Source organism: Zeus faber, assembly GCF_960531495.2.
Source record: "Zeus faber genome assembly, chromosome: 7".
In the NCBI taxonomy this organism is placed as follows: domain Eukaryota; kingdom Metazoa; phylum Chordata; class Actinopteri; order Zeiformes; family Zeidae; genus Zeus; species Zeus faber.
This window is the reverse complement of record NC_137203.1, coordinates 31,990,859-32,010,451: the sequence shown is the minus strand read 5'-3', so window position 1 is coordinate 32,010,451 and position 19,593 is coordinate 31,990,859. Positions and strand designations below refer to the sequence as shown.

General features: G+C 44.1%; 1 protein-coding gene across 1 annotated transcript in view; it reads right to left on the bottom strand.

Annotated features, from left to right (window-relative positions):
* Positions 1 to 19,593, bottom strand: part of LOC307233118 (multiple epidermal growth factor-like domains protein 9) — a gene marked incomplete at its 5' end in the record, with an annotated part of 45,792 nt that overhangs the window by 2,850 nt on the left and 23,349 nt on the right. The window lies entirely within an intron of this gene.

Genomic DNA, 19,593 nt, shown 5'->3' with positions numbered 1-19,593 from the left:
CAGGATGCTCAAGAAAAAGGTTGTGCTTATGACATCTGTCAGGACTAGGGATTAGGACTCGATAGGGCTCGATTAGGACGAGGACTCGATACCACTTTTTAATGTGCGATACCGATACCGGAACCTTGATTATCTGCCGAAACCAATCCGATACTGATCTTTTTTCCTCTCTTAAAGAACTAAGCTGTTAATAATACAATTGCCTGGATGCACTTTGCTTACCTAGGCATCTAAAAAACATTGTGCTCAAACTGCAAAACATTATTCGACTCCCCTAAAGAAATACATAGTTTACAACATGACTCAGTTATGTAGACGCAGAGTAGCTTCTGGTCTTCTGGGACCTGAAATTCTCTGTGGATAGGAATACAGGAGGTGTGAAATATGCCATTTCCACTGCTATTCTTAGCACACAATGCATTTGCCACAAAGACATTGGTCTGTCGATCAGTTAAACAAGGTCAATGTAGAATTTTCATTTAAATGCTGTATCTTTGCCACATATAACAATACGTTTTAATATTTGTTGTTTATCATAGGCATAATTCATTCATTCATTATTCATATAAGCAAATAGTATATAGTACCCAAAAGAATGTGTAGAATGTAATTACTTAAAACACATATTCTCCTCCTTTATGAACGCAACATAATGCCGAAAGCTGCAAATCCGCTCACTTTCAGCCGATTACTGAAAAAAATTAATAAAATTAAAAAACTCAACTGTTCTAGTGTTAAATACGGTAGCCTACTACTGCCAGGGACAAAAAAAATCTAGAAAACAAAACAACATAAAAACGAAAAAAATCTATCCTAATTATGACTTAGTAAGTCTAAATTATGAGATACTAAATCAGATTTTTGACTTAGTCATCATTATGAGATAATTAGCCTACTGCTTCCTGGAACACATTCACAAGGTCAGCCACCATCTTCCAATGCGCTGGTTTCCAGTGCTTGGACCAAATGTTTCGTTGTCTGTTTCTGGTCGATTCCCTGAATCATGCAAAAAATCTCTGCAATCCAGGAACATGACCATTTTCTGTTCCTAAATCTAGTCTAGGTCTTGCAGGGCATCCACCAATGTCAACCACATCATACATGAAGTAGACAGTTTATCACAGCCATCAATATGCCAGACGTAGTTAGGGCCACAGCTATGGTAAACACGTCTCCACAATCAATTTCTTGACTTCAGATCAACGCCTTCACCAACCAATAAACCGGCAGAATTCTAATAGTTTCTCTGTCAGTCACAATACAGCACAACCAACATCTTTGGTGCATCCACCAATACCCATGAGATTGTCATATATATATATATACACACACACACACACACACACACACACACACACACACACACACACACACACACACACACACACACACACACACACACACATATATATATATATATATACACACAACATATATAAATATATATATATATATAAAATTAAAAAGGAACACTGCGCCAAACCAAAGCAGAGGACCTCGAGGATTATATCAAATTTTTTTTATAACGAGTACATCATGGAAGGCGACCAGGACCGCAATAATACAGCGAAGAGAAAGAAGACAGACTCAGCAACAGACACAGATGATCTAATCCCTCGTGCTGTAGAGTTTAGTGTCTTGGATGAGATTAATTAGAAGCTGGACATGCTTGGTCCACTGCTCCTAGAGATTACCCAGACCAAAGCCAGCCTTGATTTCCTGCACCGCACTGTCGGCGAGACGCAAAAAGACAACGCGGATCTAAAAACCTCCGCAAAGTGTTTCACAACCGAGGTGGAGGTTCTAAAATAATGAAATGAAATAATGAAAGAGTCTATCCTGGATATACAATCAAGAAGTATGCGGGACAACCTCATCTGAGTCCCCAGAACCAACACTGAGCCCCCAGAAAACATGGTGAAAGACTTCCTCCACAGCGCCCTGAAACTCCCTGTGAAACGGATCACCTTCCACGGGGTTCACCAACTAGGACACCGCGTGGGGAACCGTCCCTGCTCCATCATTGCCATGTTTAAACACTTCAAGCACAAGGAGTTGGTTAAAAGCAAAGGACGGGAGCTGAAAGGAACCCAGGTATCCCGCATATTGCTGGTTGTTGATAAAACGATATATAGGCAGTCTGTTATTCTGAGACTCCCCCACCACACCCTGGTTACTCTGATCATAATGTATGTACTTTGGTAATTCTTATAATTATATACTGCAAGATGTAGAAATTAGCATGCAAATGTATGCAGACGATATCTTGTTGTACGTACGGAACCCATTATCATCCCTACCGGAGGTGTTCAATCTCATATCTAAATTCTCAGCTGTCTCCGACTATTCAATAAATTGGACTAAAACCACGGTCTTACCACTCAGTGGGGGGGACTGCAATGCTGCAACCCAGAAACTTCTCTTAACCATCACAATGGGGAATATTAGATACCTTGGTCCTGATATCTCCACCAATCTGTCAGATTTGTTTACCCTTAACTTTACTCAATTGCTCAAATCCATTGAGGAAAACCTAATTCGATGGAACCTACCCATCTCACTAATTGGTAGGATAGCAGCAGTGAAAATGAATATACTTCCAAAAATAAACTCTGTATTTTCAATGACCCCAGTTAAAACCAACAGTACATTGGTTTAATACTCTAGACTCAATAGTCAATACATTACATTGGAAATATAAGAAACTGAGCAACACTACAGAAAAACAAAGACTGTGGAGGCCTAGCAGCCACAAACTTCAGATACTACTATTTAGCAAACCATCTTCAATTTATAATTTAATGGTTACAACCAGAGCAACAATTGGGCCATGGATGGCAAGACATTGAACAAACGGAATGTCAGGAGTTATCATTATATGATCTCCCATTCCTACTGAATCAACAAAGAAACATAATTGCTTTAAAAACCCATTCATCACAACAACTCTGGCAGCCTGGTGGAGATTCCTCAAACTCTGTGGTCACACTCTTATCTCCAAAGAAATTCATGCCAATCTGGCACAACCCAGATTTTTTTTGTTAAAACAGACCAATAATCTTTAGGTCTTGGAAAAGACAAGGAATTGCTCATCTGGAAAACATTTTTGAAAACAATTTGCTTATATTCTTCCCAACCTTAACCCAAAGGTATCCTATCGGTGGCCACGGCTTCCTTCAATTCCTTCAACTACAGCAGTCTCTAAAAGTTAAAATGAAATTGACGAACATCATCCTACAACCACCTCCAATGATTGAACACCTCACTCATATCGGTCATTTAAAAAAATCCCTTTTCCAGAATATACAAACTTTTATTAAAAACCAGTGACACTTTATGGTTACCTACAATGGAATGGGAAAGACCTTGCTGTTCCCATTGATATCAACCAATATCAATATAAGATTCTGCACAGAGCTCATTTCACGGAGAACAAAATGTTCAAAATGGGTTTTGTGGATGAAGACATTTGCTCTCACTGTTCCCTTAATACCAGAGATGACTACTCTAATTCTGGACCAACATCACCAAGAAGCTATCAACCCTTCTGGGTCACAGCATCCCAGTCTCCCAGACTATGTCTCCTCAGTGACGACTCCTCAGTTGACCCAGCACTTAAACACCACCAACCCATTTTGATCGCCTTAATAATTGCCAAGAAAATAATATTACTCAATTCGAAAAACAGAAACAACCTCACCAAATCGCAATGGTTATATTTAATAGAATACATCTCAATAGAAAAATTATTGGCAATATCCAAAAACAATGTTGATTCATTTAATGAAATATAGGCTACTTTTATCAGACATAACTCCATAATTGAATATTTGAGTCTTCCAAAGTGCAATGGGCAATGTTGTGGTGATTTGGGGTCTGTGGGGGTCCTCCTTGTCTCGCCGGGGCTCTGCAGTTGGGTGGGTCCCCGGGCAGCTCTGGGGACATCCGTGGTACTTCGGCCTGTGGTCATGGGGAGGTCCCGGAGCCCCACGGGAATGTAAGGGGGGCTGGGTGGTGGCGCCCGCTCCTTTTCCTGAGCTGCGCTGGCCTGTCCCCGGGGGTGGGTGCTCCTGGAGTCTGCAGCTAGCGTCTGCAGCTGGCGTCTGCAGCTGGCGTCTGCAGCTGGCGTCTGCAGCTGGCGTCTGCAGCTGGCTTCTGCAGCTGGCGTCCTTGTGTTGGTTTGAGGCGTGGTTTGCGGGTTCGGCTCTCGGCCCCGTGGTTGGCGCGCCGATATGGTCATGTTTCACCTATCTTTCCCAGTGCCAAAACTCATACTCAGTACATACGCCACACAATAGGCCTAAGGCTTGCGGAATGGGTGGGGTGCGAACTATGTGGGTGGAGATGCGACAGGCGGCTGCCATCTTGCCTGACACGCTCCTGCCCCAGCATGCATCCCCTCCATCCCGAAATATTAATCTCATATTAGCTTAATCTCAAATTAGCTTAGAACACATACACTCGTACACCAATCCTACCCCAAACAACACTCCATCAGACCAGGGCCTGCGGGGCAGGATGGGTGCAAGTGATTCGGGTTCAACTTGCCTGAAGGACTCGCAACCCCACACCCCGCATTTTTAACTGCAATTGCCAACAGCACACATTGAGCACTGGGGTTTAACATCCAGGTGCACCAGGCTGAGCACACTCTGCTACATGGATGGGCACTATGCGGGCGTGGGCGGATGGGGCGTCTGGTCGGCTGCGGCGGGGTGGGCCTCACCCTTGCGCTGGGTGCAGGTGGGCATGGGAGTCCCACTGGCTCGCCAGTGGGGCAAGCGGTTCGTGCAGGGTGTCGGTCTGTCAGCACGGGGCCTGGATCCAGGCCTGCGGTCCGTGCCTGCCACCCGTGGCCTGGTTTCTGTGCCTGTGGCATGTGTCTTCTGGATTCAAAAGAGGTTTATTTGTCACATACATACACTGTACATATGTTCATACATATATGCAGTGAAATGTCATTGCCACCCACCCGGAGATTATGCACAATAGCTACTAAACCGAACATAATAGCTAACCTCATTCCTACCTTGCTAACTAACTGAAACTAACGGATTCCTAAAACTTAATGCAGTTAGTGAAACGAATAATATAAATAAAATAAAATAAGACTCAAAAAGATAATACAGAGTGGGGGTACAAAATAGAAGTGAAGGAAATAGAGTTATGTATATGGGACAGGCTATTTGTATATACAGATATGTGCAGTAAAGTGCATGTGAATAAAGTGTGTATGGAGATATACTGTACAGTGTACAACAGAACGACACAGCAATAAAGTAGCACCGAACAGAACAATACAGCGCAATATGCAGTAACCCAGAACAGTGATACAGTAACTTGCAGTACAGTATTCCACATACAGTACAGTAAGGCAGTGGGGCATGTGTGAGTGTCTGAGTGTGTCAGTGCTTTTTGTTAGGACCCCTGGTGAGTTCAGCACTGACAGTCCTTATGGTTTGCGGGAAGAAACTCCGTCTCAGTGTCTCTGTCCTCGCCGTGAGACTGCGGAGGCGCTTGCCCGACCGCAGCAGCTGGAAGAGTCCATTGTTGGGGTGGTGAGGATCCTTCACGATCCTGTGGGCTCTGCTACTACACCTCCTGGTGTACAAGTCCTGCACGGAGGGGAGTGTTTCCAGTGGTACGTTCGGCTGAACGCACCACCCTCGGCAGTGCCCCCCCTGTACTGAGCAGTACAGTTTCCAAACCAGGCAGTGATGTTACCTGTCAGGATGCTCTCCACTGCTCCAGAGTAGAAGGACTTGAGGATCCTCACCAAGACCCGAAATTTCTTCAGCTGCCTGAGATGGTAAAGACGCTGCCTCGCCTTTCTCACCAGAGTGTCTGTGTGTGTAGTCCACGTTAAAGGACGCAGCCTTGGGGGGATCCTGTGTTCACGGTGACGGAGCTGGACATTTGCCTCCACCCCTTAACCACCTGGGGCAGGGCATGACAGCCAGTCTGGTGGGGACTATGGTATTGAAAGTTGAACTATAGTCAATGAACAGCAATCTCACATAGACCCCCGTCACCACACCCCATTCAGGTGCGTAAGTGTGGTGTGCAGTACCTGGGAGACCATGTCGTCCGTGGATCTGTTCGGCCGGTACGCAACCTGCAGCGGGTCCAAGGTGTGGGGGAGGGAAGTGCAGATGTAATCCTTAATTAGCCTCTCGAAGCACTTCATGACCACCGAGGAGAGGTCCACCGAACGGTAGTCATTCAGGCAGGCAGGAGAGGCAATCTTTGGGACAGGAATGACGGTGGACCTCTTGAGGCAGGACGGGACCACCAACTCGGCCAGAGAGGCGTTGAATATCCTCGTCAACACCTGGGCTAGCTGGTTAGCACAGGTCTTCAGTACTCGCCCAGATATGTCATCTGGGCCTGCAGCTTTCCTGGTTTTCACACGCATCAGAGCCCTTCTGAAGTCACACTCAGACACAGAGTGGGCGCTCATCCCCAGCGGTGTAATTCCAATTAGCCAGTGAGCTAGCGGTGTTGTTACGAGAGTTCAGTTGGTTGGCTAGGGAGGCGTCCACACTCGTGGCTGGGGAGGAGCTGCTGTTGTAGTTCATAATAGTCTGCAGCCCCTTCCATAAGCTTCTGGTGTCCCGTTGCTCCCTCTGTCGCTCCACTCTGGCCCTATACATCCGTTTAGCGTCCTTTACCACCCTCCGCAGATTGTACAACGCCACTTTGTAATTGAATGGATTTATGGACCCATGGTTTCTGGTTTGGAAATATCCAAACTTTCACCGTGGGAACATGCTGTCCACTAACGTGGCTATGAAGCATGTACCTACTTCTGTAAACTCGCTGACGTCACTGGTACATGATTGGAACACCGCTTTAAGTCCCTCGTCACTACTGTTCCATGCGCAATGCACGGCTTATGAACAGTGATCAGAGCATGGCTGCATGGTCCGATTTACAAAAAGCAGGGAGTGAGACGGTCTTGTATCCGTTCTTATATGGTGTGTAACAGTGGTCCAAAGTTTTATCTCCCCTAGCAGCACACGTGATGTGTTGATGGAAATTAGGCAGAATGTTTTTTAAGGTTCTGCCCTGTTAAAGTCCCAAGTCACCACCACAGCCACGTTGGGATGTTTGTTCTGAAGTCTGCACAACACATCAAATAGGTCAGATAGTGCGGTGTCGGTGTCCACTTGCGGTAGAATATAAAGCAATGTGATGATGACAGTGCTGAATTCCCGGGGGAGATAGAATGGACGGCATGAGATGGTCAGCTGTTCCAGGTTCGGCAAGCAGGAGCGGGAGAGAGTCTTGATGTTGTTGGAGTTACACCAGTGGCTGTCTATCATGAGGCAGACACCTCCACCCTTGGATTTCCCCGACTCCTCTGACGTGTTGGCGCGGAACACGGAGAAGGACTCGGCTGGACGAACGGATTCATCCGGGACCAGCGGGTTTAGCCATGTCTCCGTCATGCAGAGGACGCAACAGTTTCTCGTATCCCGTTGGTATGTAATCCTCGTTCGAAGCTCATTCATCTTGTTCTCCAGGGACTGGCTATTCGCAAAAATTATGCTTGGTAGAGGTGGACGTTAAGGTTGCGTCCTCATTCTGACCCGAATGTCGCCATGTTGGCCACAGTGCTGTGGAACAGCAGCTCTGCTGCTGCTGCTGCTGCTGCTGCTGCTGCTGCTGTTGTTGCTGCTGCTGTTGTTGCTGTTGTTGTTGTTGTTGTTGTTGCTGCTGTTGCTACTGTTGCTGTTGTTGTTGTTGTTGTATGTGTGCGCCCCTTGAGTGTGGGGTCTCCTTGTGCTCCCTGGGATTAGGTTATGATCCTCTGAGCCAGGCATGGGGGTTGCTCCGTGGCCCTCCGGCTTCTCTGGGGCCCGGGGGTCTTCTGTGGTTGCAGGCGAGGGTTTCTTGGGGCTTTCCTGCAGGGTGTCTGTGGGGCTGCGGAGCTCTGTAAGGGCTTCGGGGCCCTTTTCGCTGCTTGGAGGCGCCACGACATAATACCGACCTTATACACCAGAACCCATTGGGATAAGTCATGTACACTCACCGATGACCACAGAGACCACAGTGCCTGCACCTTGGGTTTGGTTGTATATGTGTGCCCCTGGGGTGCGGGGTCTCCTCGTGCTCCACACACACACACACACACACACACACACACACACACACACACACACACACACACACACACACACACACACACACACACACACACAGTATATATAGTATATGAGGAGTGGTTACCAGGTCCGTCTGACTGGCTTGCATTCCTCTCCTTTCCTCCCTCATTTACTGCCATAACTATGACATGAAGAGGCCACTTGCCCAATTGTAGTTCTAGTTTCCCTTAACCTATAAACTGTTTTTCAATACATGTTGTCGTCCAATGTTTATGTTTTTGTGTAAATGTTATTTGGTTCTATGTTTAATTGTCTCACCCGTGGTGAATCTCGCCATCTTGGAGTAGTGATCAGTTGTTTAGACCCAAACATGATAAATAGTTCTCCAAAGAGGGGGGTTGGTGATGGTTCTGTATAGCTAAAAACTGTGCTCTTGTCATCCTATAGGTCATCCACAGGAGAGAGTTATTGCAGCAATTCTTGATGATTTAAGAATTAAGAAAGAGTAACATTGCAGCTTGAGAATTTGAACTCCACTTACAAACTCTGTCCAAGATGCAATGGCATACAAATACTCTGTGTTGTATGGACAGCATGCTGACAGCACGGGTTTAAAAAAAAAGAAAAAAAAAGAAATGGAGAAACTCGCTCAGAAATGTGAAGATTTAGATGGCCATTCAAGAAGGCACAACATCACGATAATAGGAATACCTGAGGGGCAAGAAGGGCCCAAACCAAGAAACTTTATTACCCAGCTACTACAGGAGGTACTCTTTCTAGAGGAAAAAACACTCGTCGATAGAGCCCATAGGACCCTCTGACAGCGACCTGAACCTCATGTACCACCCCAATCCGACGTCTACACTTCTGCTCTAAAAAAAACATATATATATTAAAAAAAAAAAAAAACTCCAATACCAAAGCATAACGAAGCAAATCTACCCCAGCTATCAACCAACTGTCACAAAACGGAGAGCACTCTTCCCAAAAACATAAATGATTTCTCCTAGGTTTAATCTGATTTACACACATCAATGAGCATCACAGAATCTTCAACTATTAATTAATTTCTTGATAAATGTAATCTTCCTAAAATAGGTGAAGAAGAATGTGAAGATCTCAATTCTGAACTCAATATCACAGAAATTCAAAAAGCCAGTATGCCTCTTAAGAGTGGGGAGGCCTCAGGCTCAGATGGGCTTCCAAGCGAATTATACAAGAAATTCAAACATTGTTTCACCATACTTACACAGAATGTACGCACAGGCTCCATCTGATCGCATTCTACCACCAACCTTAACTCAAGCAAGAATCACAATGACCTACAAAAAAATTCACTACACTAGCACTCGCCATACCCCCTTACTGTGAAATAACACAGGTCCTTGCTAATCGACCAATTTGCATAACGATCTGGTCCTAGCAACAGAACTTGGCCGTTAAAGTGAGGAGTACCTGTAGATAATTGTGACCTACCACAGCAAAAGCCGCCATCTCACACATTTCTAAAATCACCAGGAGCAGCCAAATAAGTTAAATAAGTAAGCCTTTCTTGAAGGAAAATGACATTTTTCCAGATTCGTGTTCCTTTGTGGGTTTTTTTTATCTCTCAACGTTTTTTCAAAATCAAGTTTGATTTATAAATAGTAGAAAAAGGTTAAACCGTGGAGTTAAATATTAGATTACATGGGGAAACGCAGTACACTTACCGAGACGCTGAATAACACTGAATAATGCCGATCGATGGTTTCCTTTAAAGTGACCGTTCAGGTGAAGATCATTCATCCATATTCCATGTGATATGAAGTCACAATGTGAAACCGTTTTGATAGAATTCAACTTTTAAATCGTACTACTCTTACACACACGGAGCCACTGTTGTGAAACGGCGTAGAAGAACGCACCTACGTCACTTCCGTAAACAGACGGTTAAAGCGCAGCACGGGGGTGTTTCGGTCTCACTTGTCTGTATCGTTATCATCCGTATCATTATGGATGAAGCGAAGCGGGTGGCGGAAGCTCTGAATCACATCTCGGACATTAGTCTGACCAGTGCGATAGATCAAAGTCAGTGTAAGGAGCTAGTTCTGGACTACATTTTCCGCGTTGAGAGTCAGTTCTCCAACAGCGTCACAGAGATCGACAGCGCTGCTGAATCTGATATTACTCCAGACTTGGAGAACATTTCAAACAGCGGATTTAAACCTTAATGTGACGATGAAACTGAATATTTTCAAGAACCACCATAGGAGACCGACGATACGCCCGCTTTTGTTACAACAGAAGAAGTTGCTGGCATGATGAAATCCGTTGAGGTTGGTGACAGACTTTTTTTTTTTGTTGTGTTCTCCCTATATCTATGCAAAACATCCCTATTTCTCTGACAAAGACTTTATTTAAGAGATTACAGTACTCAATAATAATTCATTTCTTATGGAATTGCAAAACTCATAGGATGACTAGAAAACATCTATACAAACCCAAATCTAAAGGAATCGAAAGAAAAATCTAAAGCTAGATACCTCAATATTGCCACCTACTGTATCTGGTAGGGGTGCACAGCATCACAAAACTCACAGTTGGGATGGTATCACGGTTTTGAGTCACGGATCATTTTTCGGATCAGCAAAAAAAAAAAAAAAAAAAAAAAAAAAAAAAAAAGGGGGGGGGTGGGGGAAGACATAACTTTGCTTTCCATTTATTCTGTAAAACACTTAAAGCAAGTGACTTTTGCCCATGGGCTTAAATGAAAACAACATTCACGAAGTCCAATGTTAAAATAAAATCTTAAAATATATAAAATATTCAATACTCGGTTGTTAAATTAAAGTGCAGTATGAGGTGCGCTTGATAGCTTCTTCCTTTGAACATGGTAGTGAATTAAAAAATATGATTAGATCCGACCCCAGTAACTGAATCTGTAACTGTTTTTTTGGTTTGTTTGTTTTTCATACTGTTCCAAGTCTCAAGGTAAATCCTGTAGTTTTCGTATCAGTGAAAAGATGTCATCATCTCACTGTGACAGACTGCCATCCCACGTGGGTAAAACCACACAGTTCACTCGCGTTTCCATAGCTGAATATCTAATTCATCATGATTAATTTATTCATTTATTTTAGCCTGCATTGACAAATGCACGCGAGGAAATGCATTGTTGATTTTGCAAAATGGTTTATTTTTCAATCATCACGTTAAAATAACTCATTTAATCATTTCAGTTAGAAGAGGCGATTTCTTTGAATGTTACAAAATTGTTGAATAGACATTGGTGTAGGCTATTGGCCTAGCCTAAAACAGTCAAGAAAGAAGTTTGAATTTTGAACATCCGTCTCCACTCCGCACAGTTGTGGTGCTGAAAGGACACAGCGCAGACATGGTGAAAGTTGCCACCAGGGGAGATAGAACTTTGGACCACTGCTACACAGCTTACAAGAATGGATACAAGACCGTCTCGCTCCCTGCTTTCGGGAAATCTGACCATGCCACGATTTCGCTGGTTCCCGTTTACAGGCCTTTGATCGCGCGAAAAATGGTGGTGACGAGGGAAGTGAAGCGGTGGACGGACCAATCAGAGGCTGCGCTTCAGGACGCACTCGCTGACGTAGACTAGAGCAGAGAGTGTAGAGCAGCTCCTCCCCAGCCACTAGTGTGGACGCCTCCCTAGCCAATGGACTGAACTCCTTTTATGCGCGGTTTGAGTCTGGCAACAGCACCGCTAGCTCGCCGGCTAATTGGAGTTACACCGCTGGGGATGAGTGCGCACTCTCAGTGTCCGTGCACAAGGTCAGGAACGCTTTGAGGCGGGTGAACACCAGGAAAGCTGCGGGCCCAGACGGCATATCTGGGTGTGTACTGAAGAACTGTGCTAACCAGCTAGCTCCGGTGTTCACTACAATGTTCAACATCTCCCTGGCTGAATCAGTGGTCCCGTCCTGCTTCAAGAGGTCCACCGTCGTTCCTGTCCTGAAGATCGCCTCTCCTGCCTGCCTGAATGACTACCGTCCGGTGGCCCTCACCTCAGTGGTCACGAAGTGTTTCTAGAGGCGGATTAAGGATTATATCTGCGCCTCCCTCCCCTGCACCTTGGACCTGTTGCAGTTTGAGTACGGGCAGAACAGATCCACGGATGACGCGGTTTCCCAGGTACTGCACACCACGCTCACGCACCTGGATGGCCGGAAGGGACCTATGTGAGAATGCTGTTCATCGATTACAGTTCAGCTTTCAACACCATAGTCCCCACCAGACTGGCTGTCAAGCTGAAGGAGCTCGGACTGAATACTCCGCTGTGTACCTGAATCCTGGACTTCCTCACAGCCCGGCCCCAGGTGGTTAGGGTGGGGAAGCAAATGTCTAGCTCCCTCACGCTGAATACAGGAACCCCCCAGGGCTGCATCCGCCGGCCCCTACTGTACTCCCTTTACACACATGACCTTGTGGCCAGGTCCAGCTCCAACACCATCATCAAGTTTGCTGACGACACCATGGTCATGGGCCTGACCCCCGACTGCGATGAGAAGGCCTACCGCGAGGAGGTGGCTGACCTGTCACTCTGGTGCCAGGACAACAGCCTACACCTGAACGTCAGCAAAACTAAGGAGCTGATTGTGGACTTTAGGCGAGGATTACAATCGAGGACGCTCACGCCCTTGGTGATTTATGGGACTTCTGTTGACAGGGTGAGCAGCTTGAAGTACCTGGGAGTCCAGATCACAGAGGACTTAACATGGACTGTACAGACAGACACTCTGGTGAGAAAGGCGAGGCAGTGTCTTTACCACCTCAGGCAGCTGAGGAAATTCCGGGTCTCGGTGTGTATCCTCAAGTCCTTCTACTGTGGAGCGTTGGAGAGCATCCTGACAGGCAACATCACTGCCAGGTTTTTGAACTGCACTGCCCCAGGACAGGCGGGCCCTTCAGAGGGTGGTGCGTTCAGCTGAACGTACCAATGGATCTACACTCCCCTCCCTGCAGGACTTATACACCAGGAGGTGTAGTAACAGAGCCCGCAGGATCATGAAGGATCCTCATCACCCCAACAATGGACTGTTCCAGCTGCTGCGGTCAGGCAAGCGCCTCTGCAGTCACACAGCGAGAACAGAGAGACTGAGAGAGTTTTTTCCCGCAAGCCATAAGAACTGTCAATGCTGACCTCACCAGGGGTCCTCACTGTGCCACACACATAGGCTCCACTACCTTACTGTACTGTATTTAGCATACTGTACCACATACTGTGTCATTGTTCACGGTTGTTCGGTGATGCCGTATTGCTGCGCCGTACTGTTGTATACTGTGCTGTATTATCCCACTAACACTACCTAACTTCATTCAATGCCACTTTAATGCACATATCTGTATATACAGTACATAATTGCCTATTCCATATACATAAGCATATTCCCTTTATCTATTTTATTTTATTTTATTTTATTTTATGCTATATATTTTTATTCTATTCTATTCTATAAGTATTATTCGACTTACTGTATTACGTTTTAGGAATCAGTTAGTTGGTCTATTAGAAAGACATTTTTCCCGAGGGCATATTTTGTGTTATCACCGGGTGCGTTGCATTACATTTCACTGCAAGTACTGAAAGTTTGAGTTACAAAAGTTTGCAAGAGTGCAAGTATAAACACAACTAGAAGCTGTAAAGGCGGACTAGTGAGTAGATGACTTTGGTGTTTGGCGTGATGATGTTTAATGTACCCGACAACCTCCTGCCTTTTTAAGACATGTAAAAACTTCAAAATTTGCGATTAAGCAGTATTAACTGTATTAAGCGGTATTTACTGACGTTTGTTGTAGAGCAAAATGTGAAAATCTCCTAAGCTACAGACTTTATTTCAGGTATCTAACTAAAAACCCACTCAAAAAAACATTGGCTTTGGGAGAAGGTAACCGGAGATGCGGAACTTCTAACTAATTTTCGGGTTTTAGGACTCAATTTAAACAAGGCTGAAAAATGCCGTTGCACTGCCTCTACAGGTTAACATTTGAAATAGGTTGCATTGCTGGAGATGTGTTTTTAGCTCATAGCTCACATTTAATGGTCAGTAAATACTGGAGAGTAATTGGACTACAAAAAAGCAGAACGCCTGCAAAGTCATTTAAAATTGTTGAATGAGACAATCAGGTTCTCACGCTCAAGGGGCAGTAATTGTGCAACAGGGTCGGTGGGGACCTTTTCATAGGGCCCATGCAGCAAGAAAACTATTTAATCAGCAGCCGAGAATCTATCTAATTCCATGTGGACAGATTCTATTTAGATTTGAGATACCCAGTACTTTATATGCTAAACATACCCACCATCCTATGTGTACATGTACTGCAAATAACTTTTATAATATTGCCCTGCCAATAAATGAGGTAAGAAAATTAATGAAAGCCTATACAATGTATAAGCCTGCACTTGTGTGGGTTAGGAGTGTTTAGATTGACATACATTTTGAGATCATACATACATTTAACCATTGCAGAGGTAAACCAAGAGATTTTTTATAAGAAAGATCTGTGAAACAGGATAATTGTTAAAGTTAAAAAAATAATAATAATTATGTGACACTGAAGCTACACAAAATTCAACTCAAGTTGAATTGTTCAGCAAACAATGACTTCGTAACAAAGGCAAAAACATAGTTTTTAAGAGCCAACACTCAAAAAAAACAAAAAACTCTACCTTTTATTTTTTGAGAAGGTAAAGAAACTTTTGAGAGACTGTTTGAGATGAGTGTAAAAGTTTTACTAAAAGTTCTAAAGGTGAGACAGATGTGATCAAATATTAAAAACTGCATTAAGATAAGCACGCCATTCTTGACACAGTGTGGGCGGGGCTATACTGTATACGGGGTTCTAGGTTTCTGGAGGTCAAAATCCCATTCATTCTTTATAAGGACGGACTTATCAGGGCCTTATCACTTTCTGAAAACAGTCAGAAAACTGGACTAGTAAGAACTTTTTATAGGCGATGTCAGCTTTTGTGACAAAAACAGATTTTTTTTTTTTATTATTTGAAGCATTTATCAATGCTTCAAATTGTAACGAATACAAAATTACTTTTTTGTCCAATATGGCCTTTTATCAGAATCTTTTCACCAGGTGCATTTACATGGGCGAGGAATATGTCATGGTGATTATTGGTATGTCTCTACATTAAGAAAAAACAAATGCGCCTAATAAACACAAGGAGCCAAAAAATATAAAACAGAAATAGTCAAATCTATAAAATGTATACAGAATATAATGTGTTTATTCATGATCTTTTGCGAGTGAACTCATCTAGTGCAGCACTAGTTTATTTCTTTGCATTTCTCCTCATCCTTAAAATAAATCATGAAATCACCTGCGCAATTCTGCTTTGCGTAATAACCTTGTTATCATGGAAAGAAAATTATGTCATGGAAATGCACCAGATTTGCCTAATGGACTAATGAATTGCCTCATGCCGAATGAACAATTGGGCATTTTTTCTTTTCCTTTCGAAATAAATTCTTTGGTCTGAAATGAATGTGAACAAAACTATTAATCTATCTTACTTTATTTTAAAAAGTGATCATTCTATGGATTTCTTTAGGTGAAACAAGGACTTAATTTTTTTGGAACTGTTTAAGACCAAGATTGCTTCTACATTGTACAATTTTCACACACACACACACACACACACACACACACACACACACACACACACACACACACACACACACACACACACACACACACACACACACACACACACACACACACTGCATGACCCACATTCTGCCTACCGATGCACAGGTCTCCGATTCTCTCCCACCTCAGCTGTTCGTCGTCTTTAAACATATACTAATCAGCATCAGATACAGGAAGCAAGATACAGTCCCCAGCATCGGAATGGGGTGGGGGCTGTGTAAGTTGCATTGTATTATCTGCTGTGTCTCAGCGTTGCTGAGGGCAAACACTACCTTAAGAAGTCAGTCTCTCTCGTCTCAGCGGCCCTCCACAAAATGATCAGTACCAGTTTCTGAGGGAATAAAATGTTCTTTCCAAATGCTAGGCAACCCCCCTTCCCCTACAGCTGCAATCACAATGTAGGCCGTGTGATGTTGCCTATCCCCCCGCTTCACCAAGTATGTTTGCTGCTTGACTTGGTTGAACGGCCCAGCTGTGCTCATGCATGCGTGCGTGCATGTGTGTGTGTGTGTGTGTGTGTTCCACATTCAATTCAATCTGTTGTGTGTCCCTCACCCCCACGGCACGGCAGGGGCAAATACAACCTGACAGCCTTTTAAGTGTCTCTGTACATGGGCTGTTGCCATGCGGCCCTGCAAGATGATTGGTCACACGGAAGGGAGACAGACAGGGGTGGGTAGGGGGTGATGGGGAGGGCATCTATTGTCGACGCTGGTTGGTCGTACAGACAGGGTTAGATAGTGACACAACAAATGTGAACAAATGCACATCAGATGGCTACCCAGTGGAATTTAATAAACACTTCTGGCCACTTATCTCCCCATTATTCATCAGAATGGTTACAGAGGTCAAGTCAACCTCCACCATGCCTCCGCACATGAATACTGCTCTCATTTCGGTTATGCTCAAACCCAATAAGGACCCAACCCTCACCTCCAGTTATAGACCCATAAGCCTTATCAATTGCGACCTCAAGATTATAAGAAAAAACACTAACCAACAGAATTGAAAAGTAAAAAAGTAATTCCATTTATAATTCACCCAGACCAAACAGGCTTTGTCAAAGGCAGACACTTATCCAGCAATATGCGTTGTTTATTCAGTCTGATCAGCATATCTCAAAGGAACAAATTTAATACTATTATTGCCTCTTTGAATGCCGAAAAAGCACTTGACAGAGTGCTTTTTAGATCACAGGAGAGAGGCCCGTCTTGAACTCGGCCATCAGCTGCTCCAGGTTAACAATAAGCTGCTGCACCCAGGGGTCATTCGCCTCATACTCATTAAATTCGTCCTCTTCTATGTTGTGCGAGATGGACAGAAAACTGCTGATCCAGGGCTTCACCTGTGGTTTTATGGCTGTGCCATTCAACTCAGTCAACCCCCCCATTAATTGGACATATCTCTTTTCAATCCTCAACAAATTTGGCTTCGGAGAGTCAGTCATTCAATGGATTAGAATCCTCAACAATTCTGCATCTGCTTCTGTCACCCCAATGGTTACACTTCACAGTGTTTCACTCTACAACGCGGCACAAGACAAGGATGTCCGCTCTCCCCTTTAATATTCGCCATCTATATTGAACCTTTTCTGGCGGCAATCCGTCAAAACAGTAATATTGTAGGCAGACAAACAGGAAACTGTTCACAAAATCAGTTTGTATGCAGACGATATCTTGTTGTACATACGGAACCCAATATCATCCCTACCGAAGGTGTTCAATCTTATATCTAAATTGTCAGCTATCTCAAACTATTCAATAAATTCGACTAAAACCACAGCCTTACCACTCAGTGGAGGGGACTGCAATACTGCAACCCAGAAACTTCCCTTAACCATCACAACGGGCAAAATTAGATACCTTGGTATTGATAACTTTACCAATCTGTCAGATTTGTTTACCCTTAACTTCACTCCGTTGCTCAAATCCATTGAAGAAGACCTCATTCAATGGAACAACCTACCCATCTCACTAATTGGTAGGATAGCATCAGTGAAAATAAATATACTTCCAAAAATAAACTCTGTATTTTCAATGACCCCAGTGCAACCAACAGTACATTGGTTTAATACTCTAGACTCAATAGTCAATACATTTTATTGGAAATACAAGAAACCGAGAACTAAACTAGCAACACTACAGAAAAACAAAGACTGTGGAGGCCTAGCAGCCCCAAACTTTAGATACTACTATCTAGCAAACATCTTCAATTTATAATTAAATGGTTACAACCAGAGCAACAATTGGCCGATGGATGGCGAGACATTGGACAAACTGGATGTCAGGAGTTATCATTATATGATCTCCCATTCCTTACTGAATCAATAAGGAAACACAATTGCTTTAAAAACCCATTTATCGGAACAACTCTGTCAGCCTGGTGAAAATTCCTCAAACTCAGTGGTCACACATCACACATCTCCAAACAAATTCACGCCAATCTGGCACAACCCAGAATTTCTGGTTAAAAACAGACCAATGATCTTTAGGTCTTGGAAAAGACAAGGAATTGCTCATCTGGAACACATTTTTGAAAACAATTTGCTTATATGCTTCCCAACCTTAACTCAAAGGTATAATATCGGTGGCCACGGCTTCCTTCAATTCCTTCAATCGCAGCAATCTCTAAAAGTTCAAATCAAATTGACGAACAACTTCCTACAAACACCTCAAATGATTGAACATCTCACTCATATGGGTCACTTGAAAAAACCCTTTTCCAGAATATACAAACTTTTATTAAAATCAGATGACACCTTATCTTTACCTACAATGAAATGGGAAAGAGACCTTGCTGTTCCCACCGATATCAAGCTTATTTGCAACAATACCTTTTCTATGACCATGATCAAAATGCAACTCATCCAATATAAGACCTTGTACAGAGTCCATATTACGTATACAACACAATATGTTCAAAAAGGGTTTTGTGGATGAAGACATTTGCTCTCACTGTTCCCTTAATACCAGAGATGACTACTTTCATGCTTTCTGGCTCTGCCCACCTATCCTAGCATTCTGGACCAACATCACCAAGAAGCTACCAACCCTTCTGGGTCGCAGCATTCCAGTCTCCCCGTCTATATGTCTTCTCGGTGACCTCTCCTCAGTCGACCCACCACTGAAACACCATCAACCCATTTTGATCACCTTAACAATTGCCAAGAAACAATATTATTCAATTGGAAAAAGAGAGATAATCTCACCACATCCTAATGGTTGCAGTTATTAATAGATTACATCTCAATGAAAAAACTATTGGCAATATGCAAAAACAATGATGATTAATTTAATGAAATATGGGCTACTTTTATCACTGACATAACTTCATAATTTAGTACTTGAGTCTTCCTAAGTCGGTGCAATGTCGTGGTGCTTTGGGGCATGTGTGGGTCCTCCCATACCTGGCTGCCACCAGGTACGGGAGGTGGGTGCGCTGGGGCACGGTTGGGTCCGGGGGGAGGGGGTCCATGTGTAGTTGCCCCCCAGCCTGCTGCACTCCTGGATTGATCCGGTCGCGTTTCGCCTATCTCTCCCAGTGCCAAAACTCATACTCAGCACATACACCACACAATAGACCGAGGGCTTGCTCCTGCCCAAGCGTGCTTCTCGTCCGTCCCAAAATTTAAATCCCACTCATATTAGCTTCGAACACATACACTCGCAAAATCGAGGTGCCCGCGCTGGGGACACACTGCTACATGTATGGGCACTTGCCACTCACGCCAGGTGGGGCGTCTGGTCGGCTGCGGTGCCTTGCGCCCGCGGCGCGGGTTCTATACCTGCAGCTGCATCTTGTGCCTGCACCTGGG